The sequence below is a fragment of the Dermacentor andersoni genome, chromosome 1, assembly GCF_023375885.2.
Source record: "Dermacentor andersoni chromosome 1, qqDerAnde1_hic_scaffold, whole genome shotgun sequence".
Classification (NCBI taxonomy): Eukaryota; Metazoa; Arthropoda; class Arachnida; order Ixodida; family Ixodidae; genus Dermacentor; species Dermacentor andersoni.
In genome coordinates, this window is record NC_092814.1 from 208,551,321 (window position 1) to 208,576,067 (window position 24,747).

Genomic DNA, 24,747 nt, shown 5'->3' on the forward strand with positions numbered 1-24,747 from the left:
CACCACACAAACCCGTCCAAACTTACCAAATTCTGTTAGTAGGTGCTGAAAACAGTGCGTTCGCGAACGGGGGGGACTGTATGCATTGAGTATAAACAGACTCTCGCTGCGTTTACCTTGCGTAATTATTTCCAATATTTGGTGAGGAATGTCAATGTTAGTGGTATGCATGCTACATGTAACATGTTTCGAAACTAAGGCTCCCACAAGAGGAGAGACACCCGAGAGCGTGTTGTAGCCGGATAAAGAAGGGGTGCAATTCACTTCCTGTAAGAGGATGACATCGGGAGGGTTCGTGGATGTGGCGATATACTGCTGTAGGGAGCCTCGTTTTCGGCGGAATCCCCTACAATTCCACTGCCACACCACTAGTTGCTCCGCGTTACGCGGCGCCATCATCATCGCGAGAGGAAGCAGGCGGTCGTGCATAGGGATGGGGGCGCCGGGTGCCCACAATTGAAGGTTGCGGCCGAGAGCCTTGGTCGGAAAGCGCGCTTTCGTTGTTACCGCTAAGCTCAGGAACTTGCATGCGTGCGAAAGTGCACTCTATACATCATTTCACTTGCTCCGTAATCCCTATTTGAAGGGCTTCCATTTGGTGTTCTATCCTGTCCAGAGCCGCCTGCATACTAGTGCTCATGTCTGCCACCAGCGCGTCCATTTGTTTTTGCAGGCGCTCACAGCGCGCCTCAATGTCACGACGTAGGCGGGCTATTTCTATTAGAGGATCGGGATTTGATAACGAATTGGTAATAGGGGAAGGGGTAGGGAGAGATTTACGGGGCGGAGCGAGCTGTGGGGGACCCTCCGCCCGACCTACCTCCCGAGGCGCCTCCATTGCTGTTTTCTTCTCCGGGGTCCGCTGCACCCCTGAAGGGACCAGGGTCACCTTGGCTGGGGCGTTTGTCTGCAGGGCCTTTTTGTAGGGTTGTTGGGAAGAAGGGGAAGGAGGGCGCCTCTCTGGGAGGCGCACCGATGCCTCGCCGGATCGGGACCAAGACTTGGAGCGGGTCCGGAGCTTGCGACGGGATCCGACCGATCTTGTCTGGTCTCCTTCGTTGGGGCGCGCGACGTTCGGGTCTCCGCCGTATCTGTGGTAGTGGTCGGGTCGCTGGAGGGTTGAAGTTCACGCTGCTCTTTCTCGAGAGCTTTCCGCACCCAAGCTTTGTTCAGTGTCTGCCTAGCACGCCGCGGGCAGTTTGGATCCGCTGTAGGGTGGGTCCCGTCACAGGATCTGCAGTGTGGGGTGCACGGATGTGATGGGGTGGGGTTGTCAGTCCCGCACGTCGCGCAAATGACCACGTGCGGCGTAGGACAGTAATCAGCCCAATGGCCGAGCTTGTGACATATCTTGCAGACAAGTTGGCGGGGTCGATGGGGGTAGCAGCGGAGTTCTGCACCATAGAAACGCACGTAGCGAGGCACTTTAAGTCCTTCAAATGTTACCAACGCAACGTTGGTTTGACCCATCATTCGTGCTTGAAGTATTTGAGTTCCAGGAGCCAAAAGCTCATCCACTAGCTTGGAAGACGGTGTACCGGGCAAAAGACCAGGAACAATTCCCTTGCATGAGTTGTCTGGGGCCGCAAAATATGTTGTGATGGGATAGACCCGCTGACCAAGGTTCAGCTCCCTCACCTTGTACAATGCGTCGGCTACGTGTGACTGGGGTGTGCTGATGATTGCCAAGTTCTGCTGAGGTCGCAGTCGGAATATGATGTCCTGACGATCGTCGGTGGTCAAGCCGGCTGCACTCCGTAGAGCACTGGCGAGTTTTGGGCGCGTCCGCTTATCGAGGCAAAGTCCTCCGTGAGGCCGCAGAATTATATTTTCATCGTGCAAAGGAAGTTGAGGCAGGTTCTGATTCCGACTGCGCTTGCGTACGGTAGGCTGGGAGGCGTCCGGAATGCCCAAGATGTTCTCGGAGTATTGCGTCTTAGCGTGCGTTTGACGGATGCGTCGCTTATGTATGACTGTCTTCCAACAGCCACCTGTGTCGTCGTCAGTTTTGTCGTCGTAAATGTTCGGGGTAGCATCTTTCTCCATCCTTTCCCCGGTCGGAGTGTCTACCTCTCGTTGTTGGGAGGGAAACTTGGCGACGATGGGATCGGCGGCCACTCCCGCGGTATCCACCTCGGGCGTCTTCGTTGTTGTCGAGGAACGCGCGGCGGCGTTCTCCGTCGCCGACTGCGTCTTCTGCTCGTTGGAAAATGACGTTGCGGTAGATAAATGCTCCATCGAAACAGAGCGGTGAATTGGCCGAAGGCCCTTTGCACGCCCGTTTAGAACGTGGGCCTCGGAAGAGCTGGTCGCTTGGCGCTCTTGATTCATGGTGTAGAAAACACGCCAAGGCAGCTATGGCCCCGGCAGGGGCAGCCGCGTTGGAACTGCTTCAGAGCTGTAGAGGCGCGGAGAGCGGCAAAAAAGTCCCGGGAAGAAAAGGCGGTCGGTGGGAAACGGCGCGAGAGCCGCTTCCCATACGACTCCCGGCGAAAGCGGCCCGGGCAAGGGCGGTCAAGGGCGGTCGGTGAAGGTCGCGTGGTCTCGGTGGTTGCGGAGCGCGCCGACGACACGTCCGTTCACTTCGGCCGACTGAGTGGAACTCTCCTGAAGGTGGAGTAAGGTGCATTAGGTAGGAATATGGTGGATTGGGGTGGACTATAGTAAATAAGGAACGATTAGGGTGGATTAAGGAGAATTAGGATGCATTAATGAGGATTAAGGTGGATTAAGGTCAATGAAGGTGGATTATGGCGAATTAAGGTACAATAAGAAGGATTAAGGTGCATGAGGGATTAGTATGGATTAAGGTTTATTACAGTAGACTTTGCAACCTTACTCACCCTTCATCCACCTCAATCCTTGTTCATGCACCTTAATCCACCCTAATCAGTCTTAATACTCCTTTATCAACCCTAATTCACCTTAATGCTCCTTCAACCACCTTAACCGTCTTTATACACCTTAATCCTGCTTAATACACCCTAATCCACTTTAATACACTTCCATCAGCCCTAATCCATCCTAATTAGTCCTAATCCTCCTTTATCAACCCTAATTCACCTTAATATACCTTAATTGACATTAATCCTCCTTCCGCCACCTTAATTCTCCCCAATACTTGTCCATTCACCCTAATCCATCATAATCAGTCTTAATACTCCTTCATCAACCCTAATTCACCTTAATCCACTCTAATCCTCTTTAATCCTCCCTAATCCACCTTAATTCAATCGCTAATGAACCAATAACTAACTTGGATAATCATTATCTTATACAGGGGTGGACATGCTTTGAGTAGCCTCTGGCCTTCCTTGGGTCACGTGATGTTTTCTGCTCAAAACGCGACCTTGAAGCATAGAGATATAAAGGCTTGAGCCTTAAAATTTAGGGAAACGCAATGTGGACTAGCTGGCGCTCATCACCTGCAATACCCCGGGTATACTTGCCACTAATGTTTTCAGGGCCTGCATTCATTGTATCTGACTGACGCATAGATCGACGTAAGCTAGAAATTATAGCTCCTCTACAAGCTGCTATTTCAATTTTCAGTAAAACGGGCAACGGATACTAGCAATCGCGAAAAGTGCGATCGAGAGGCTGTATCTTCACACATAATTGTTCACAGCTCAAAGCAGAATCTATAGTGCTGCGTTTCCGACTGAATAACAACAGTTGGCGACGTGCGAGGTGATGGAGCCACCGCTAAATATGAAGCATACTGAGGACAACCGCATTTTTATGCAACGTACAAATTGCCGCAACAAAAACGCTAGTGAGCAGGCCAGAAAAATGAAAAAAAAAATGCAGCATTACAGGGTGCTTTGCTACGAGCAGTAAGAAAGACGCCTCACCTCGCAAACAACGCTGATCTTTGTCGGAACAAAGTCCCTTCGGCCAATGTTATGCAGCCACTGCTTCCTGCGCAAGCCGTCACGCTTTCCATGTGCTATCATAAAAACGGCATAACAATCTTTAGGCTTCTTGCTGCAGTTATATGTACAACAGCACAGCATAACGCTAGCACATAGAGCAGGAAACACAGAGTACAACGTCCGCTACGCCGAGCAAAAGCGCCGAGCCAGCCGAGCTGAGGAGAAAAATGGCGTGAATGAAAAATAAAAACACAAGCAAAACGCAAGATCCGCGCGTTTCCAAGGCAAACGGTAGGGAGACCAATCGTCGTGCAGAAAAACGGGGGCAAAACTGATTGCCGCGTGGGGGGCGGGCAAGGGGTGAGGAGGAGGCGAGGAGGTCGCGCGGCGGCGGCAGAGTTCAAAGAGTGGCGGTACTTTCAAATTGTCAAGGGACTTTAGAACGCGATGAGAGCCGAACCCCGAGCTCTGAAGTGTTCCGTTCTGCCCGTGCGGACTTCGCTTGTGCCCGTGACTGTGGAGAAGTGATTGTGGCTGTTTGATGTTGCGTTAAATGTGAGCTTGTGGCGAAGTGATCGAGTGTGGCCGTAGTAGTTCTGCCCATGTGTTTAGCGGACTTCACCTGTGCTCGTGACTGATGGTGTTGGCCGATAGCTTTGTGGAATTAAGTGACGTGGTTTGTGTGGATGTCATCGCAGCGTTTGCCAGTTCCTGGGTGGCGCCTGTGCCAGTGATTGATGGCGTTGCCTGGTAGCTTTGTGGAAATTGATGTACCTTGTGTGGATTTAGTCGCCGCTTATGACAGGGCCTTAATTATAGGTGGTCACGCTGCCTTTAGAAGCGCGTACGAGTGCGAGAAACTTCACCGGTTTTTGTGTAAACAACGTGGAGGTCTCGAAATGTTAGCTAGAAAATCAACCAGCAGCAAGTCAAGTCTGCGCTTTGTGGTTTTACGAGCTTATGCTTGTGCGAGCTGCAGAATGACAAAAAATTCGTTACATAATGTCAGTTCCATAAAATTAGCTTTGCCGCAATACAGTTATGTTATGCGGTGAAGCATATGTAATGTATTGCGGTGAAGTAGATGAAAACGTGGACAAGGACCACTGCGTTACTGTGGCGATTTTCTTGTTTTATGGTCATGGCCGTGCGCTTTTAAAAGGCGCGAACAAGGAAGGATCACAGTCGAAGCGCATGACACAAACCTTGCCGATGCGTCAACATGGAAAAAGAAAGGAAACGAATTGGAGTGGGTGATGCCCAAAAGAAAGCCTTTACTTCTTTTATGATCAAAGCAGTTCCAAGAATATTCAATCATATTCGAAGCTCCTGCCTTATTTATGATTGTTTAAAGTATATGCACATATTGTGCACCAGCCTTAGCACCAATTCTGATGTACCTTGATGATGTAAGTTTAGTAACACATGACAAATGTGTAATTTGTGTTGTACGGTGTTGTGCTGTTTATAAGCTGCTGCTTGCACGTGGCAATGCGTACATTGGCTGGAAGAGTTGATGCATCCTCGTTATAAAAGTCATTGAAAGGTGAACTACCTGTCAAGCCATCGTCGTTCTTGCGGTTGTGCACCAGATTTCACAAACATGGGGATAGTTATGATACACAAAAAGTAGCTGAGACTTAACATATCCAGATGCATGCACAGGAGTGTGGGAGTCGACCGTCTATCTCTCTGACTCAGGTTGAATGTGCATACTTGAGTAACATGTAACACTTGTTGGTTGTCTGGTTTCTTTTATTTTTAGCTTAGTTCATGTTTTTTCCCCCATTTATAGGTTTTGATGTGTGCTGCTATGTATGTTGTTAGATATGGGGCCGTTTCCTGAGGCTACTTCGAGTTCCCCAGACCACATCGAATCGCGCCACTGCTAAGTGAGGAGTGAAGAAACACGGATGCCATATTCCTGAGAAAGCGAGGGGATAGCCCGGCACTGCTGGAAGTAAAGTGGGTCCCGAACCAAGGTGGCTGTAATGCGCCGTGACAACCTGACGGCTGTAATGCGCCGTGACAACCGGACGGCTGTGATGTACCGGGAAGGCCTGGCAGCGTCTCACCGGCTGCCTTTGAAGAGAGCATTGCACCACAGCAAGGCAAGACCGCGGGGAGCCGCCGGGTGTGACACCACCGCACGGGTGCCTACCATTGGCCGAAGGTGGCGTCATCTGAGCGGGCTCTCCCATTGGCCGAACATGACGCGTCTTCCAGACCTCGAAGGGTTTAAAAGACGCAGACCGGGAGCATTCTAGAAGATTCCAGAGCAGTCCCGGATTCACCTCTCTCGAACTGCTTGCGCGGGCCGCAGCGTCCGAGTTGCTGCCGGCCCGTAATGACTGTACGACTGTTCATTGACGTCTCACTGTAAATAATGTAAAATAAACCTCCCAAGTTTTTCATCGCAAAGTCCGTCCTCAACTCCTACAACTGGTTGGCAGCGGTGAGATCGCCTCCGAATGCAACAGCTGGTGGCAGCGCTACGGATCAACCTTCGTCGCGAGAGATCCTAAGGAACCGGGAAGAGCGAAGAAGAGAGAGCCTTCGTCGAAAGAGGTCCGAAGAAACTGGGAGTAGCGAAGAAGAGCGAGCCTTCGACCCAGGGAGTCCGGAGGAACCGGGAACAGCGGACAAATGAACCGGATGGCGGAGTGCTGCAACCGTAAGTGAGCGCGTGGTTTTTTTCCTTTTGATTCGCCAGACTCAAATGTTGTGTGTTCATTTTGATAGTTCTGGGAATCGGGAGTTTGTTGCATTGTGTGTTTGCACAAATTAATTAAGGAAAACAGTTCTAACCACCTGTCGGGGCAGCTGCCATGGATCTTAGAAGGTTGACGAGGTTAGACTTGTTGTTGGTGTGCGACGATTTGGGAGTTGAGGCGGACGAACGGATGAAAACGCCAGCTATCATAAAGGCAATTCAAGATAGTGGCAATGATGATAAAAGCATTGAGCTTGCTTGGGAAGTAATACAGGAACCACGGGAGCGTGAGCGTCGTGAACGTAAGAGTGAGCGTAAGCGTGAAGAACGCGAGAATAAACGGAAGCGTGAGCTTCAAGAACTTACTCTTAAGTGTGAGCGTCACGAACGTGAGAATGAACGCGAACGTGAGTATCAGGAACGTAAGCGTGAGCGCGAGCAAAAGTATAAGAAAGAGAAGGCAGCACTGATCAAAGAGATACAGTATTGTGATCAGTTAATGGCACAGAGACAACGGCTGTCTGAGAATTCTGTAGGTAGTACAGAGCGAAAGAATGAGGCAGCATCGAGCGGATTTTCGCCAAAAGCCGACGAGAAGAGTAGTGCCTGTGAGATTGGCTGCATATTCATAAGTGAAGGGAAAAGGCTAGCTGCTAACGATGCCTTATTGGCAACAGAGGCCGTTAAACCCACGAAACACGCAAGCAGCTATTTGATGTCTAAAAGATGTCTTGAACGGCTAATTCAAAAGCCTAGTAGCTGTCTTGATCAAGACATTTTGTAGCCATGGACGTCTAGAAGTACTTCAGTAAGCCCTGCTAACGTTACGCTAAATGTTGGCTAATGGACAGCTTGGCAAGAACAACTGAAGACTTTTATTAGACATTCCCTCAAATTATTGCGGCAGCTGTTACAGTAGCACGACGTTTGCCCACAGTTACAATTTATTTTAAATGAGGCATGGACATCAGAAAAAAAGTTTATGTTGTCAGATAGAGTGATGCACAGGTAGTTTTTCCAGATGTGAACCATGGGAATGGTGTAGTACAGTCTCATTGGTCAATTTGTGCTTTTTAATTAGACCAATCAATTGAATGCCGCCTGTCAGAATTATTTTGCAAATAAAACAAGATCTGTATTGTATGCTGATATCATTCCGATGTTCACCCATTGACCTAAACAAGAACATCTCTGCGTGAAACACGTCATTATTGACAAAACTTCACCCTGCTGGGTCTCCACCAAATTGAAATAGGTTCTAGCAAAGAAAAATTTTGTCAGTGATGCTGCAGTTCAGGCAAAAATTACATCCTGGTTTCAGCTACAGGGGGCACAATAGCCTTACACCAGTATACGAAACAGAACACTGTGCTGCAATGAGTTAAAAAATAATGGATAGTACACATCTGGAAAAACACTCTGCGAACCACTCTAACTAGCAATATAAATATATTTTTTCTGACGTCCATGCTTCATTTAAAAGTAAATTGTAACTTACTTTGTGGGTGCCTCTTGTAAGTAACGCCACATGCTTGCACAGCATCACGCAGAAATAATGGCCCGTTCTTCGGCATACCATCCATTAGTGAATTCCTTGTACATTGCATGTTACCAGAACTGAAAGATAAATCATAATATGCTGTTATTTTTTTTCATAAACTGTATGATGAGCTTTTCATGCATAAAAGATGATTGCACGCGAAAATGCAGCAAGACATCAACTTCACACCATGTCACATACTCATACTTTATTACCTAATAAATTAGAAAAGATGCAGAAAGTGTAATCAACAAGAGTGACAAATAGCAGCAAAGGTGATCATGGATAAATCTTGAAGATGATTGCCGCCGCTGCCAGAGTAGGCCAGCCTTCGTAGGAGAGCACTTGCTGCCCACAAAAGCTTGCTGTCACAGGCCACGCGTGACGGTTCTTGTAGACATAGGCAAGCAATACCTGCACAGAAGAGGGGAAAAAAGGTGAGGGAGGAAATGGGAATATTGAAATTGGAACTTCAATTAGTAATATGTGCTAAGTAAGAAGTTTGGCTCACAATAAAAATAAATTTAAGCACTCCTTTCTCTTAAATTACGGGTATATCTTAAGGTATGTATGCGATGATGTTTAAAATGACTAGTATATTTCCTATCATAAGAAGCCAACAAACACTGGCACCAAGGACAACATAGGGGAAATTACTTGTGCTTAATAAATGAAATAAAGAAACGATAAATTAATGAAAACTAAAGTGGATGAAAAAACACCTTGCCGCAGGTGGTAACCGAACCCACAAACTTCGCATTTCGCGTGCTATGCTCTACCAATTGAGCTACAGCGGCGTCGTTTTCCCATCCACTTTCTTGGGTATTTATGTGTTCTAGTAGAACCCTGGGAATGTCAGCCAGCGCCACAACTCGGACACCTTGTTCCTGGCATATAGTCATTAAGTTGCATAGCAGAGTCAGCCTTTAAATTATTTTATGCTGTTTTGTGGCTAAAAAGCCACTCATCAGCCTGTCACACAATTCTGAGAAGCTTCCTGCAAAATATAATCAGTTTAAAACAGTAATTCACTCTGCAGGTAAATTAGATACTAACTTAATTAAAAAGTTAAATAGCGTTTTAAATTGTTGAACTAAAAGCAAGTTTGGCATTTTGCGCTGCCCAGCTGTTGCCTTTCTTTCAAACTTAAACATGACACAGTACACAGTAAGCAGGTAGCGTGCAAAGGAGGACTGGTGATATTGTTCCAAAGCAACACTCCTAGCTGGATCAATCACTTTTGTTGATATATTTTCATGTGACCCTAATTGGATTAGGGCAATACCTCACACAAATGATGCAACACCTTGGATGATGCGTCATACAAAATTGAAAGTATCTCATGATGTGATCAAACGATAACATTGCCCACTGTCTTGGAAGTGTTAACATGCTGTTTGCGCAAGAAAGTGTAAAGTTATTCATATAGGTAGCAAATTCATCAGTGCATCTATAGCCTCAGGTAATTCTGAGAATCTATGTTGACTCACAATTGAGAAGCCACTGCACACAAAGAGGTGTATTCAAGTAATGGTCCATGCTGAATAATTTCCCACCTAGTGAAAAGGCAAATGTGGCAGGCTAATGGGCTAGGCCAAATAGATTGCTAAATTCTGATAACACCTCCAATGATATTATTGAAATAGGTGATAAAAAACAGCACAAGTAAAATTGCAGTTATGAAAAAATTTTAAAAGCACCTCAGCAAATTGCTGGAACCCTCAGCATCATGCCTGTTCTACATGCACATATGTTGCAGCGCAATCTACATCTCAGATGCAGGCGCCTCCACACATCACTTTGTGATCTCCTCACAATAAGGTTAAAAACAGTCTGGCACAAGCTACCTGATGTGATTCATTTTGCAAGCGCCAGCCAAGTGCTGATGGTGGTAGAGCGAAATTGAAGTTTGTCCTTGTATGGAAGCCTCGGCCCATGTTTTATCAATTCTAGCAGCAAAGCACACCTTTTACAGCACACATAAATCTTAAATTAGACTGCTTGCTGATGCTGTACAGTAAATTCCCGTAAAGAAACTAAATCACACAGAAAACATTTAGAATACCAATCTAATCAAATACTGGCTTGAATACATTTGTGCATTAGGGAAGCAAGGTGTAATGTACACTGCTGTAGCAAATTTTTACTTATGTATGGTATACTTGTATGACACAGCAGACTTAATTTTTGAGTTCTTACATAGCAATGACTACCTACAGGTACATTTTGTAAGGCTTAGGGAAACTAATTATTACTAGAACTGCGTATGTACACTGGCACTGAGAAATTGGTTATAATAGTGGCAGTTTATAATGGACCAATGCAAAAAAAAATGCCCGTTTGTGAGACACCAACTAGCTATTTTACCACGAAGCGCTACCTGGCCTTAACACATATAAAAAGCACTGGGAGGACCAGAGAGGGTACAGTACATTGGCTTATCATGATGAGGTCCCGTCATCCAGCTAGCGCCAAGGTACAAGAAGGATGTCCAGCCGTCTATAGAGTGAAAGGAACAAAATAAGATAGCATCAAGTTAGTTGAAAGGCAGATTTGCAATTACAAATAAGGTGACCCAGTCACAGTCATTCATTAATAAATGCCAAGCTGTCGTGTTTTCACTCCCAGATGAAGCACCTACTAGGTTAAAGGTTTTGCTGCTTATTTAGAACACAAGTGAAATTTGTACATCAGCAGACGATTTAATTTGGAATTGTATAGATGAAGTAAACATTGCAGTTATATTTTTGTTTTGCTATAAAGTGGGAACGCTACAAACTGCATAGTCACTGACACACACGCGCGCACACGCAAGAACAAAAGGACACAAAATAGGGCGAGTTCAGTCTGGTTCAGCATTACAGCCAGCGCGACGTCTTCGAATGCACTCCTTTCGGTTGGTTCGTGCTACGTTAACCACAAAGACTAACAAGCAGGGCAAAGTTCTGACTGGTGTTGCGAAAGTCGTGGAGCGCGGTAGTGCTGAACGGCTGAACACAAGAAGAACCCTCGTATAAAAGTAATGACGAAAACTCGCAGGGCAGAAGAGCCCATATATCAAGAATTGTCGCGGGTAACACCTAAAAATATTCACATTGTTGACGAAAAACGAAGTGCAATGTATTTCACTTACCGGAAAAAGTGTTGTCCGAACGTGCGACGTATACAAAGACGCACCGAGACACGAAGGCGGCGAACGCAGATCACGCCATTGTGGTAGTAAGCCGTCGGCGAAAACACGCAATACAGCCGATGTCACGAAGCACTGATGCAAAATACACGGCAAGCAGAATCAGCACAGCTAAATGACTCCAATTAATATCTAGTATAAATGTACAGAACGGCTTTGAATGACGCACAAGTGGCATAACGAACCCACGACCGAGACATTGGCAGTGGCCGTTTTTTCAAACTTCCTGCCTCCCAGTGTTTCCAGCACAGAATCAGATGTCCGACAAATTTGGATTGTGTCGCCGAGAGAGAGAGAGAATAAACTTTTTATTCGGTGAATGAAGCTTTGGAGAGGCGTCCTCATTCCAGGATGCCTTGAGCTCGGGCCGCGTCCTGGGCCCTCGCAATCAGCCGTTGCTGATCCTCGAGGTCGGAGCTGGCCAAGGCTCTCTCCAAAAGCTCGTTAGTGGGGTAAGGGTCCGGAGGATTTAATGGAGCCGCTCTGCAACCCCCTACTATGTGCCTGAGGGACCCGGGCTCTGCGCAGAAGCGGCATTGCGGAGAGAATTTTGTAGGGTCTATGAGGTGATTTCTGGTTGGGTGGGGGAATGTATTAACCTGTAGAGCTCGGAGGCATAGTGATCGCAGCGCGGTGGCTCTGTGACACCGCTGTGCAACGCCGGCGTTTCGCTCCTGCTGCTATCAGTATACCTGCTGCGCGAGCATAGGATGGCTTCCTGGCGTCGTGTGCGCGCCCCGTATGGAAAACAATAACACGCCCTTGATTGTTGAAGTTCTGATGTGAAATTATTTAATATCAAAGCCAATTAACTTATGTTGCTTCCAACGAGTTCGATTTGTCTGTGGCGTCTTTTATTCGCTAACGCCGACGGCCGACGGTAACCGCACTTTTAACACGTTGTTTGGCATTTTATGCACTTTTAGACAAAAAGATCTAGAAAAGTTCTTGAGTTAGACATTCTGAATGTGTTTACCAAAACACACTCTAGTGACACCAGTAGTGGGTTTTGCCGCAGATAGAATATATACTAGCATATTCCAAGTGCGGAGGTTATGTTTAGAAGAAAATCTATCTTCAGTCTTGTCATAGACCAAGACGTTTATAGCCGTTTGTAGCCGTTTCAAGAAGTTTTTAAGAGGTTCTGTGTTTCGTGGGAAGGCCGCAGGGAGAGCGACGAGGTGCTTTGCCAACAGATGACTGTAGAGACAGCTAGGCCAGCTGCGAACAAATTGGCACAGTTACCGCGCGTGTGCGTCGCTTGTAATGTTAGCGAGGTTGCTAGCGAAGAAAAGGGTACTGCTGACCCGACAGACGCGAGCACCCATGTAGAGCCAGATCTGCGTACCGAAGTGATGTGCGAGCTGGACGATGCAGTTGAGAGTAGTTCTCGGGATGGCGAGCTCCGTAGTCCACGAGAGAACAACTGCATTGTTCAGGGATCGGTGCAGCTCTCCGCCAGTCTAGATAGCCTAGATAGGGATGATTCCGTTGTTAATCATTCGGACTGTGCGCGTGAGGCAGCGATCGATACCGACGGGCTGTGTGCCGATGCACAGCGTGAGCTGGGCAATGCAGTAGAGGGCAGTTCGCAAGAGTGCGAGTTGCATAACTCGAGTAAAGCCTGCTTCATTGTTCCAAAGTCGGTTGGGCTGTCCGCCAGTCGAGGCAGAGAGAGTGTTGATTTAAATGTAAATCACTCAGACTGTGCGGGTAAGAGACCGATCCGGGCCGACGAAATGTGTACCGGCCAGCACGAGGCACGAGAAGGCGACATGAAAGCGAGTGCAAAGAGAAAGCGCCGTAAAAAGAAGCGCGGTAAAGACCGAAAGACGGTAACTAATGTAGCGCCGCCAAAGATGGCGAGAAACCCAAAAGGGCAGGGCGCGAGGAAAAAGGTGCGGTCGTCACGGACGATGTTGACGCATCCAAAACGTTCGAGCCACCGGTCAAAGGGGGACCGCGAAGCATGTTCTGCACGGACGCGGACAAAGGGCACGGGGCAGTTAAACTCCTCGTCGTTCCGTAGTTCTTTTCAAAGCTCAGCATGCAGTACGAAGAAGCGCAAGGTGGCAGGACGAGACCAGGTGGGGAGTAGCGACGCGGTCAATCGAGTTTGTGAGGAAAGCGGGGCGCCAGGACGCAAATTGGGAGGAGACCGTAACGTCTTGGGGGAGCTGATAGTGAGTCAGCCCTTTTGTTCTTCCTCGGCAGCCAGAGTAGCTTTGAAACCGCGACCACCTCGAGTACGACTCAAAGTATGAGTCAGACGTAAGCATTTGGAACGGGAGGCAAAGAGAGCTTCCATAGAAGTAACACGTTCTGTTTTGTTTTATTTTTGAGCATCGGAAAGTTTTCGCGATTTGAGGCTAGGATTTCTTTCGATATGTAAGGTATGAGCTCTGTTTATGTTTTGTTTGAGAAGCTCGAGATTTGAAAGATGAGGTTTGTGTAAACATGTAGTCTCGCGAGTGTTAGTTAATGAGTAAATAGGCTTTTTTTTTGTGAGTGAGTAACCTGAAGGACAAGGTTATCGTTGAGAGGCCTATGGTAACGCGCGTGTTTTAGTTAACCTTCTTTTTTTTATAAGCGTTTTTTTATTTTCTAAGGTTAACCGCGTGGGTTTTCAGTGAGTGCATGATTTGCACCGAGAAGCGTTCTTAGTTCCTTTAGCGCGTGTCCTGTGAGAACGGAAGGAAGCAGATTTATGACTGGGTTGCTCGTGTGTTGAGGGCAGCCGTATTCTGACTTCTCTGAAAAGTATGCGTGGAACGGGGGAAGACGCATCATTTTAAGGGTTCTGCGGAGTGTGTAAGTCCCGCAAGTTTAATTGTTCGTTTAAGTCACGTGTCCTGTAGGACTTTCAGGGAAGAAACGTGAGTAAGCGGAAATGAAAAGTTTGCCTACAACGCAAGTACGCGTTCTGTTTACCCACGAAACAAGCAAGCAGCTATTTGATGTCTAAAAGATGTCTTGAACGGCTAATTTAAAAGCCTAGTAGCTGTCTTGATCAAGACATGTTGTAGCCATGGACGTCTAGAAGTACTTCAGTAAGCCCTGCTAACGTTACGCTAAAAGTTGGCTAATGGACAGCTTGACAAGAACAACTGAAGACATTTATTAGACATTCCCTCAAATTTTTGCAGCAGCTGTTACAGTAACACGACATTTTCCCACAGTTACAATTTATTTTAAACGAGGCATGGACATCAGAAAAAAGAAGTTTATATTGTCAGATAGAGTGATGCACAGGTAGTTTTTCCAGATGTGAACCATGGGAATAGTGTAGTAAGACCTCATTGGTCAATTAGTGCTTTTTAATTAGACCAATGAATTGAATGCCGCCTGTCAGAATTATTTTGCAAATGAAACAAGATCTGTATTGTATGATGATATCATTCCAATGTTCACCCATTGACCTAAACAAGAACATCTCTGCATGAAACAAGTCATTATTGACAAAACTTCGCCCTGCTGGGTTCCACAAAATTGAAATAGCCTCTAGCAAAGAAAAATTGTCAGTGATGCTGCAGTTCAGGCAAAAATTACATCCTGGTTTCAGCTACAGGGGGCACAATAGCATTACACCAGTATACAAAACAGAACACTGTGCTGCAATGAGTTAAGAAATAAAGGATAGTACACATCTGGAAAAACACTCTGCGAACCACTCTAACTAGCAATATGAATATATTTTGTCTGATGTCCATGCTTCATTTAAAAGTAAATTGTAACTTACTTTGTGGGTGCCTCTTGTAAGTAACGCCACATGCTTGCACAGCATCACGCAGAAATAATGGCCAGTTCTTTGGCATATCATCCATTAGTGAATTCCTTGTACGTTGCATGTTACCAGAACTGAAAGATAAATCATAATATGCTGTTATTTTTTTTCATAAACTGTACGATGAGCTTTTCATGCATAAAAGATGAGTGCAAGCGAAAATGCAGCAAGACATCAACTTCACACCATGTCACATACTCATACTTTATTACTTAATAAATTAGAAAAGACGCAGAAAGTGTAATCAACAAGAGTGACAAAAAGCAGCAAAGGTGATTATGGATAAATCTTGAAGATGATTGCCGCCGCTGCCAGAGTAGGCCAGCCTTCGTAGGAGAGCACTTGCTGCCCACAAAAGCTTGCTGTCACAGGCCACGCGTGACGGTTCTTGTAGACATAGGCAAGCAATACCTGCACAGAAGAGGAAAAAGAAGGCGAGGGAGGAAATGGGAATATTGAAATCGGAACTTCAATTAGTAATATGTGCTAAGTAAGAAGTTTGCTCACATTAAAAATAAATTTAAGCACTCCTTTCTCTTAAATTATGGGTATCTTAAGGTAAAAAGGTTAAAGGTTAAAATGACTAGTATATTTCCTATCATAAGAAGCCAACAAACACTGACACTAAGGACAACATAGGGGAAATTACTTGTGCTTAATAAATGAAATAAAGAAACGATAAATTAATGGAAATCAAAGTGGATGAAAGAACACCTTGCAGCAGGTGGTAACCAAACCCACAACCTTCGCATTTCGCGTGCTATGCTCTACCAATTGAGCTACAGCGGCGTCGTTTTCCCATCCACTTTCTTGGGTATTTATGTGTTCTAGTAGAACCCTGGGAGTGTTAGCCAGCGCCACAACTCGGAGACCTTGTTCCTGCCATATAGTCATTAAGTTGCATAGCAGAGTCAGCCTTTAAATTATTATATGGTGTTTTGTGGCTAAAAAGCCACTTATCAACCTGTGAAACAAGTCTGAGAAGCTTCCTGCAAAATATAATCAGTTTAAAACAGTAATTCACTCTGCAGGTAAATGATGTACTAACTTAATTAAAAAGTTAAATAGCATTTTATATTGTTAAACTAAAAGCAAGTTTGACATTTTGCACTGCCTAGCTGTTGCCTTCTTTTCAAACTTGAACATGACACAGTAGAGTAAGCAGGTAGCATGCAAAGGAGGATTGGTGATAAAATAGTGTTCCAAAGCAACACTCCTAGCTGGATCAATCACTTTTGTTGATATATTTTCATGTGACCCCAATTGGTTTAGGGCAATACCTCACACAAATGATGCAACACCTTGGATGATGCGTCACACAAAATTGAAAGTATCTCATGATGTGATCAAACGATAACATTGCCCACTGTCTTGGAAGTGTTAACATGCTGTTTGCGCAAGAAAGTGCAAAGTGATTCATATAGGTAGCAAATTCATCAGTGCATCTATAGCCTCAGGTAATTCTGAGAATCTATGTTGACTCGCAGTTGAGAAGCCACTGCACACAAAAAGGTGTATTCAAGTAATGGTCCATGCTGAATAATTTCCCACCTAGTGAAAAGGCAAATGTGGCAGGCTAATGGGCTAGGGCAAATAGATTGCTAAATTCTGATAACACCTCCAATGATATTATTGAAATAGGTGATAAAAAACAGCACAGGTAAAATTGCAGTTATGACAAAATTTTAAAAGCACCTCTGCAAACTGCTGGAACCCTGAGCATCATGCCTGTTCTACACGCACATATGTTGCAGCGCAATCTACATCTCAGACGCAGGCGCCTCCACACATCACTTTGTGATCTCCTCACAATAAGGTTAAAAAACAGTCTGGCACAAGCTGCCTGATGTGATTCATTTTGCAAGCGCCAGCTAAGTGCTGATGGTGGTAGAGCGAAATGGAAGTTTGTCCTTGTATGGAAGCCTCGGCCCATGTTTTATCAATTCTAGCGGCAAAGCACACCTTTTACAGCACACATAAATCTTAAATTACACTGCTTGCTGATGCTGTACAGTAAATTCCTGTAAAGAAACTAAATCACCCAGAAAACATTTAGAATACCAAACTATTCAAATATTGGCTTGAATACATTTGTGCATCAGGGAAGCAAGGTGTAATGTACACTGTTGTAGCAAATTTTTACTCATGTATGGTACACCTGTATGACACAGCAGAGTTAATTTTTGAGTTCTTACATAGCAATGACTACCTACAGGTACATTTTGTAAGGCTTAGGGAAACTAAATATTAGTAGAACTGTGTATGTACACTTGCACTGAGAAATTGGTTATAATAGTGGCAGCTTATAATGGACCAGCGCAAAAAAAAAATGCTCGTTTGTGAGACACCAACTAGCTATTTTACCACGAAGCACTCCCTGGCCTTAACCCATATATAAAGCACTGGGAGGACCAGAGAGGGTACAGTACATTGGCTTACACTGATCATGATGTCCCGTCATCCAGCTAGCGCCAAGGTACAAGAAGGATGTCCAGCTGTGAAAGGAACAAAATAAGATAGCATCAAGTGCAATTAGATAATTAGATAGCATTTGCAATTACACAACTAAGGTGACTCAGTCACACTCATTCAATAATAAGTGCCAAGCTGTCATGTTTTCACTCCCAGATGAAGCACCTACTAGGTTAAAGGTTTTGCTGCTTATTTAGAACAAAACACAAGTAAAATTTGTACATCAGCAGACGATTTAATTTGGAATTGTATAGATGAAGTAAACATAGCAGTTATATTTTTTGTTTTGCTATAAAGTGGGAACGCTACAAACTGCATAGTCACTGACACACACGCGCGCACACGCAAAAACAAAAGGACACAAAATAGGGCGAGTTCAGCCTGGTTCAGCATTACAGCCAGCGCGTCGTCTTCGAATGCACTCCTTTCGGTTGGTTCGTGCTACGTCAACCACAAAGACTAACAAGCAGGGCAAAGTTCTGACTGGTGTTGCGGAAGTCGTGGAGCGCGGTAGTGCTGAACGGCTGAACACAAGCAGAACCCTCGTATAAAAGTAATGACGAAAACTCGCAGGGCAGAAGAGCCCATATATCAAGAACTGTCGCGGGTAACACCTAAAAATATTCACATTGTTGACGAAAAACGAAGCGCAATGTATTTCACTTACCGGAAAAAGTGTTATCCGAACGTGCGACGTACAAAGACGCACCGAGACACGAAGGCGGCGAACGCAGATCCCGCCATTGTGGTAGTAAGCCGTCGGCGAAAACACGCAATACAGCCGATGTCACGAAGCACTGATGCAAAACACACGGCAAACAGCATCAGCACAGCTAAATGACTCCAATTAATATCCAGTATAAATGTACAGAACGGCTTAGAATGACGCACAACTGGCATAACGAACCCACGACCAGCCCACGACCGAGACCTTGCGGGCGGCAGTGGCCGTTTTTTCAAACTTCCTGCCTCCCAGTGTTTCCAGCACAGAATGAGATGTCCGACAAATTTGGATTGCGTCGCCGAAGTGATCGCAGCGCGGTGGCTCCGTGACACCGCTGTGCAACGCCGGCGTTTCGCTCCTGCTGCTGTCAGTATGCCTGCTGCGCGAGCATAGAATGGCTTCCAGGCATCGTGTGCGCGCCCCGTATGGAAAACAATAACACGCCCTTGATTGTTGAAGTTCTGGTGTGAAATTATTTAATATCAAAGCCAATTAACTTATGTTGCTTCCAACGAGTTCGATTTGTCTGTGGCGTCTTTTATTCGCTAACGCCGACGGCCAACGGTAACCGCACTTTTAACACGCCGTTTGGCATTTTATGCACTTTTAGACAAAAAGATCTAGAAAAGTTCTTGAGTTAGACATTCTGAATGCGTTTACCAAAACAGACTCTAGTGACACCAGTAGTGGGTTTTGCCGCAGATAGAATATATACTAGCATATTCCAAGTGCTGAGGTTATGTTTAGAAGAAATTCTATTTTCAGTCTTATCATAGACCAAGACGTCTATAGCCGTTTGTAGCCGTTTCAAGAAGTTTTTAAGAGGTTCTGTGTTTCGTGGGTAGTGACCACAAGGCTAGTGCGCTTGTGATTACGTACTTGTGAGGTTGACCAGATTGTTCAGTGGCACCAATACGTGCGATAAGTACGCCACTGCGATAGATTGGAAACATGCTGTTCGTGTAGTTAGGCCACTTAAGTTATGTTCGTCTGTTTTCATTTGTTGTTTGCAACGTCAACGACCCTTTGTTTTGCAACAACAATAGTACTCTGGTCTTGTCGGCATTCGAGGAGAAATTGATAGCCGTTTGGAAGGGTGGTTGGAACTGCTTTGTCAAAAGTGGGGAAATAAAAGATCAGGGTTGATTTTGACTCAGTAATAGTCTGGCGAGTCAGGGGTGAAGAGCCTGCGCTTACGCGTGGTGCAGCGCTGTGTTGTTTTGTTTGTTTGACGTATGTTCTCCAGGGCCCAGGATCCCGAAGTTCGTCAAACAAGGCTCGACACCAATACCCTGCAGGTTCTTTCAGCGTTCCTCATGGCCAGCGAATTGAGTTCACCGGCCATTCAGAACATCCGGGGCGAGGACGAGCTGTTAGATATGGGGCCGTTTCCTGAGGCTACTTCGAGTTCCCCAGACCACATCGAATCGCGCCACTGCTAAGTGAGGAGCGAAGAAACACGGATGCCATATTCCTGAGAAAGCGAGGGGATAGCCCGGCACTGCTGGAAGTAAAGTGGGTCCCGAACCAAGGTGGCTGTAATGCGCCGTGACAACCTGACGGCTGTAATGCGCCGTGACAACCGGACGGCTGTGATGTACCGGGAAGTTCACGAGGGTTGCAATGTGGGCTTGTTGGTAATGCATCTTCAAGGGGAGTATGGTAGCGCGATTCAAAGACGGGACAAGAGAAGACACAAAGGGACACACACAGCGCTATGTGTGTGTCCCTTTGTGTCTTCTCTTGTCCCGTCTTTGAATCGCGCTACCATACTCCCCTTGAAGTACCGGGAAGGCCTGGCAGCGTCTCACCGGCTGCCTTTGAAGAGAGCATTGCACCACAGCAAGGCAAGACCGCGGGGAGCCGCCGGGTGTGACACCACCGCACGGGTGCCTACCATTGGCCGAAGGTGGCGTCATATGAGCGGGCTCTCCCATTGGCCTAACATGACGCGTCTTCCAGACCTCGAAGGGTTTAAAAGACGCAGACCGGGAGCATTCTAGAAGATTCCAGAGCAGTCCCGGATTCACCTCTCTCGAACTGCTTGCGCGGGCCGCAGCGTCCGAGTTGCTGCCGGCCCGTAATGACTACGACTGTTCATTGACGTCTCACTGTAAATAACGTAAAATAAACCTCCCAAGTTTTTCATCGCAAAGTCCGTCCTCAACTCCTACAATGTGTATATTTGCTTCCAGAGTGGCTTTCTTGTTGCTAATAAATTTAGAGAAGGCAGTGTTCTTCATTTTGTGCATCAGACATCAAGTGAGCATGCTTCAAAGGATGTTGGATTTTGTTGAATTAAGCAACAAAAAGGCATAAGCATACAGACTGCTTGCTGGAGGTACTCTTTACATATAGCATTAAGGATATTATCATGCTGATAACTCTGTGCACAATAATTAGAAAGATCACATGATGATAACATGTCTTGCCACCACGAAATCTTGTCAGATGCATAACACGGGACAGACACCACAGATCTTGGCCAGCCATTCCTATCTGTGGTCTTGACCTCCTACCGCTGAGCAGACTGGTCCAAGAGACAAAACATGCAACTTTTATCTGATTAAATGTAGTGTATGTTGCACAAAATTAGGAGACCATGTCAGGTGTTATTGTTGACACAGATACATATCTGTGAGCCTCATAAACTAATGTCAAAAGAAAGAGAATAATACCCATATATGAAATACACTCTTGGTAGGACGGCAAGACCAGTTTCTTGCAGAGTTAAATAACAACCATGTGGCAGTATCATGATATCAAGCTGAACAATAATTTACTCCAAGAATAGTTTTCTTTGTGCAATATTGCACTTATAGTCTTGAAATACAATACCCATTGCTAACAGAAGGCCTTCCAGATTAGCATGACAGGATGGCATATTTTGGGAAGCAAGAAAGAAAACGGAGCCGGTTAACTATGGAAGATGTGAATGCAACCCTGCAGAAGTTAGAAAAATGAACCAAATGGAACAGTTTAAACGCAAGGGGTTTAGACACAAAAGGCCATTTTATTTCATGCCAGAAAAGCAAGCAGAGCTTGAAAATGCTTTCCACGTACAAATGCGTTGAACCCTGTGTTTCAGTCTTTTGAGGACTTCCACATAAAATTTGGAGTTCACAGTGGTTCCAGGTTCTACAAATTCGTGATGAACCAGTCCGCGGATGTCAAAAAAAAAAAAAAAAGAAACGATGAGCATGATCTTAATCTTTGATTTGCTCATCCTGGCTTTCTTCTGGCGAGGGGATGAGTGCGGGTGCAACTCTGATGATTGCCTTTTGGTCTCCGGGTCATATTCAAATACCCAAGTCTCGTCACCCATGATATCTACAGTTCATACAAAAAATGTTTTGCGGTGAAGCATAGCAACGGTGCCTGGCCTTTGATGTAAACCAGTTTTTCAAGAGGCACGCTGATCTCATGGCTAGTTATGCAGTTCCACGCGTGCGAGTGGGTTCCCCGCGTTCGGTGGCCTCCCAGTGACATACAAAATGACATTGAATAACTGATTGGCGACGGCACTACTGGTGCAAAAGCGTCGTTTCGCTTTCGAAAACTGCGCTTGGCTAAAGAGAACACCTTGACTTGCATATGACCAAAGCAGTTGGACAGGAAACTGCGAAATTACGTAGCTATTATGGAAAAAATCAACAGTTGAGAAAAAAAAATTAACGTGTAAACATTAATTGGCTTACGAGGTCGACAAACCAACGGTTCAAAGCGCCACAGACACGTCCGAAATAGCTTTGAAGGCCGGCCAGTACACTTATTAGGCACCTCGGCGCGCGTAATGTAACAGGAGACAGCGGTTGCGCACGTACATCATTAAAGAACACATTATATATGTTCCGTGACTGTGGCCCTCTTCACTTTTGACATGCTTCACTGCAATACTGTTGGGTGTGCTTCACCGCGTAACACAAGTTTACTGCGACTTCAGGCCTGTCTTGCGAGGCAGGTCCGTTTATCACGCTTCGCAACATTTGACCACGCTTACTGCATTAATTTAGTTCGTTCTCTTTAATTTTCTTATCATAGCGACCCTATATCACGCAGTAGCACAGCTGATGCCGCGTCTTAGCTGCGTCAGGAAAGGTAAGCGCGCGTATGCAGCAGGCACGGCGGCACTGGCTCTTTTGTCTTATTTTGTCACTTGTCTTATTAAAAAACTGCAGGTGATGATTAAATGAGCTGCAGCAAAGCTGTAAAAAAGTAATAATGCTGTTCTAAGACCATCTCGCTCGAGCGAGGTGATCTTAGAAAGAAAGCGCGATGTAACACGATCTGACGGAACAGCTCGTCATACCAGTGTTTTCTTACGTCCTCGTTCGTTTGCGCATCCTTCCCTGAGCCAGACTACTGAATGGTTATGGGCACGCACTGACGATCCTGACGGAGGCAATGCCGCTCTCATGAGCAGCTCCCATTCCACAGTCCGGCTGCAATTTGACGCGGCCAAGAGGCAAAATATGCACGCAAGGTACCTAACGGTAACGCATCAAACAGCTCACAGCCCCAAGCTTTAATTACACGCATATAGCGTGGAAACATGAATTACTCGCGCTGTAAGTGGGCACGCAATACGGACCGCTTCGCAGCCCGCCCATAGGCCCACCGGTTCCCGAAAGACATCATCATCAGCCTGGTTATGCCCACTGCAGGGCAAAGGCCTCTCCCATACTTCTCCAACTACCCCGGTCATGTACTAATTGTGGCCATGTTGTCCCTACAAACTTCTTAATCTCATCCGCCCACTGTTAGAATCGCACCGCTGGCGCGAGTTGTTGGAACCTCAGTGCTGACGCCCGTTGTTGCAAATGGGTCGCAAGCCCCAAGGGTAGCGTTGGCCTGGCGGCCTGGGGCACTGGAAGCATCCGAAGGTCCCGGCAAAGCATGAGTCGACTGGTAACAGAACAACTTGTTTATTCTAGCATCGCAAAAGAGCGGCCGGTCAGGTCGACCGAAGTGGAGAGACGGGAGAGCACGTAACTCAACAGAAGAAATCGGAGCCTCTCTCGGCGTCCGGGGGGCAGCTGCTTTTATAGTCTCGCAGCTGAGGGCAAGGAGGAACGTCTCGGGGTGAGACCACGTGACTCTGGGCCCGGCCAGGCTGAGAGACATGTTGAGACGAATGTAGTGACGCATCCGCCGAGCAGGCGCCAGGCAGACCTCCTCGCTTCACACTTGGGGAGCTCCTCTCCCCGGCTGCCGCGCTTTGACAAGCGTGGGCACACACACACACACGCACACACGAAGACACGTGGCACTGAAACACGCCTGGACGCGCTTGGCGGGGAGGCTTTGCGGCAGCTCCGAACGGGCCAAAATGTCCGCCGTTTTGAACGAAGCCCCGGCGTCCGTTGCATCCGCGCCGGCTATACCGCGCGTCGTAGGCGAAACGTAACAGACCGCCCCGCCGGGGGAAGGAGATCCCGATGGTCAGGGGACTGCATCCGCTGTCCGGAGGGATGTCGCTTGATGATGCTCATAACCGAAGTCGGTCGTCCTTCGGCGTTTCTTAAGCGCAGCGCACAGAGAAGGCCTCGTTCTCTCGTTCAGGTTCACACAGGACACTGCAAAGTGACTTCGGGAGAGTTGACATTTTTGTTCTCGTTCCCGGCAAGCGTTAGAACTACGCCGAAACTCAACCGCTCAGTCAGCAAGCACGGCACAACCCTCACTAAGCCCTGCCAGGCTCTTTCCCCTTTTATACTACTGCCTAGTTCCTTACAGTAGTTTAGCAGCACTCAGAACGCGTCCACAAATCGGAAAATTGCACTAGAAAGCACATCATCACTTTGAAACACTACACAAAAGCAATAGGTTAAAAATCCTGCCTCAGGAAGAAAAACATCAGTAACAAACAATGTTGAGGCTGATTCCCACGTTAGGGGCTTCGACTTAAGCCATCGGCGTTACCGTTGAGACTCCCCTTTTTGTAACGCACCTCAAAGGAATATTGTTGCAAAGCAAGGCTCCAGCGCAGGAGGCGGCCATTTTTGGGAGAGATGGTCTGCAACCATTGGAGAGGGCAGTGATCCGTCTCAATGATAAACCTCGAGCCGGCTAGGTAGCATGACAATTTCTGAACGGCCCACACGATACACGCACACTCTTTCTCGGTGGCGCTGTACGCCTGCTCACGACTGGTCAGCTTACGACTAGCATACAGGTCGGGGTGTTCTACTTCTCCATTTTCCCGTTGGCACAGTACAACGCCCATGCCTCGCTCACTAGCATCGCACTGAACAACGAACCCTTTGGTGTAGTCGGGCGATCGTAGCACAGGCTGGCTTGTTAGGGCGCTCTTTAGGGCGCTAAAAGCTCTTTCCTTTGTCTCGTCCCAGACGACTGTTTGCGGCTCTGTCTTTCTTAGAGCATCCGTCAGGGGAGCCGCGATATCAGAGTACCTGGGGATGTACCTCTGATAGTAGCCGGCGACACCT

The 24,747-nt window shown here is 46.6% G+C and overlaps 2 long non-coding RNA genes across 2 annotated transcripts; both read right to left on the reverse strand.

Moving 5' to 3' along the window:
* Window positions 1-8,319: 8,319 nt before the first annotated feature.
* LOC129380776 (uncharacterized) lies at window positions 8,320-11,426 on the reverse strand. The gene is made up of 3 exons (XR_008608949.2): window positions 11,262-11,426; window positions 10,561-10,627; window positions 8,320-8,542 (listed from the first exon to the last, which is right to left on the reverse strand). It is a non-coding gene; the product is annotated as an uncharacterized lncRNA (long non-coding RNA).
* Window positions 11,427-15,292: 3,866 nt separating this feature from the next.
* Window positions 15,293-18,525, reverse strand: LOC129380777 (uncharacterized). Its single transcript, XR_008608950.2, has 3 exons — window positions 18,242-18,525; window positions 17,542-17,597; window positions 15,293-15,513 (listed from the first exon to the last, which is right to left on the reverse strand). It is a non-coding gene; the product is annotated as an uncharacterized lncRNA (long non-coding RNA).
* Window positions 18,526-24,747: the final 6,222 nt, after the last annotated feature.